The 2,278-nt window shown below is 42.6% G+C and overlaps 1 pseudogene; it reads left to right on the top strand.

Annotated features, from left to right (window-relative positions):
* Positions 1–770: 770 nt before the first annotated feature.
* LOC105518270 lies at positions 771–1,167 on the top strand (annotated as a pseudogene).
* Positions 1,168–2,278: the final 1,111 nt, after the last annotated feature.

The following is a 2,278-nucleotide window of genomic DNA, read 5'->3' as shown; positions in this document are numbered from 1 at the left end:
GATGGTCTCGATCTCCTGACCTCGTGATCCGCCTGTCTCGGCCTCCCAAAGTGCTGGGATTACAGGCTTGAGCCACCGCGCCCGGCCCGAAAGCCCACTATTGAGACCTACTGCTAAGAAGAAGAGACTCTTTTGAAAATATTACTGCTCATTGACAATGCACCTGCTTACCCAAGAGCTCTGATGTAGATATACAAGAAAATTAATGTTTTCATGCCTGTTAACACAATGTTCATTCTGCAGCCCATGGAATAAGGAGTAATATTAACTTTCAAGTCTTATTATTCAAGCAATATATTTTGTAAGGATATAGCTGCCATAGATAGTGATTTGTCTGATGGATCTAGGCAAAGTAAGTTGAAAACCTTCTGGAAAGGATTCATCATTTTAGAGTCCCTGAAGAACATTCATGATCTGTGGCTAGAGGTCAAAATATCAACAGTAACAGGAGTTTGGAAGAAGTTGGTTCCAACCGTGGTGGATGACTTTGAGGGACTTAAGACTTCAGTAGAAGAAGTCACCGCAGATGTGGTATAAACAGCAAGAGAAGCAGAATTAGAGGTGGAACCTGAAGATGTGGCTGAGTTGCTGCAATCTCATGATCAAACTTCTACGGATAAGAAGTTGCTTCTTATGCATGCACCAAGAGGGTTTCTTGAGATGGCATCTACTCCTGGTGAAGATCCTGTGAACACTGTTGAAATGAAAACAGCACCCACTGGCTGCTCTGGAAAGCCATGTTTACATTGTTCCTTATCTGACTCCTTGGTTCCTCCTCCACCAAGGACTCCAGCAGCTTTATTGCCAGAGTCCTGGAATTCTTGCTTTCTTTTTAATCTCCTCCATTGGATCACCGGTGTGCCCCACCATGTCAGATGCAGCCATAGACACCAACTCCGAGATCACCACCAAGGACTTAAAGGAGAAGAAGAAAGTTGTGGAGGAGGTGGAAATGGAAGAGATGCCTCTGCTAACGGGAATGCTAATGAGGAAAATTGGGAGCAGGAGGCTGACAATGAGGTAGATGAAGAGGAAGAAAGTGATGGTGAGGAAGAAGATGGAGATGAAGACGAGGAAGCTGAGTTTGCTACAGGCAAGTGGGCAGCTGAAGATGATGAGGATGATGATGTCAATAGCAAGAAGCAGAAGATTGATGAGGACGACTAGACAGCAAAAAAGAAAACATTAAACTAAAAAAAAAAAATGGCTGCGACCTAGTCACCCTCCACTTCCCATCTCAGAATCCAAATGTAGTCACCGTCAAGTAGAGAGACCGCCTGCAGATGACATGCGCTCTCCACCACCCAACCCAAACCATGAGAATTTGCAATAAGGGAGGAAAAAAGAACCAAAACTTCCAAGGCCCTGCTTTTTTTTCTTCAAAGTACTTTAAATGCAGCCATAAAAAGAATGAGTTCATGTCCTTTGCAGGGACATGGATGAAGCTGGAAGTCATCATTCTTAGCAAACTAACACAGGAATAGAAAACCAAACACCGCACGTTCTCACTCTCAAGTGGGAGTTGAACAGTGAGAACACATGGACACAAGGAAGGGAACATCACACACCAGGGCCTTTCGGGGCGGGCATGGGGGGTGGGGAAGGGGGAGGGAGAGCATTAGGACAAATACCTAATGCATGCAAGGCTTAAAACCTATATGACAGGTTGACACGTGCAGCAAAGCACCATGGCACATGTATACCTATGTAACAAACCTGCACGTTCTGCACATGTATCCCAGAACTTAAAGTAAAATTTAAAAAATTTTTTAAATTTAAAAATCTTGTTATAGGAATATTACTATGATTATTAGTATAAATTCACCTCCATAAAAAAATACTTAAAAAGGAAATTTGTATTTTTTACTTACATTTTATATTTTTGTATAAATTGTTAGGGTCAGCCTTTTTTTGTGAGACAGAGTTTCTCTCTTTGTCCCCCAGGCTGGAGTGCAGTGGCATGGTCTCAGCTCACTGCAACCTCTACCTCCCAGGTTCAAGCGATCCTCCTGCCTCAGCCTCCCAAGCAGCTGGGTTTACAGGCGTAAGCCACAGCATCTGGCCTAGGGTCACCCATTTTTTTTTTTTTTTTTGAGATGTGATCTCAGATAACCAAACCAACCTTTGGAGCGTTCTCTGTCCTACTTCTGACTTTACTTATGGCGTGACCATGTTCATTATAATCTCAAAGGAGCAAAAAAAAACTTGGAAAAAAAAAGACAATAGAAAAACAATCTTATTCTGAGCATTCTAGTAACTTGTTTGTGTATGTACTTAG

Source organism: Colobus angolensis, unplaced genomic scaffold, assembly GCF_000951035.1.
Source record: "Colobus angolensis palliatus isolate OR3802 unplaced genomic scaffold, Cang.pa_1.0 Scaffold1, whole genome shotgun sequence".
Taxonomy (NCBI): domain Eukaryota; kingdom Metazoa; phylum Chordata; class Mammalia; order Primates; family Cercopithecidae; genus Colobus; species Colobus angolensis.
Note: the sequence above shows the minus strand (reverse complement) of the source record. Positions and strands in the feature narration are given on the sequence as shown.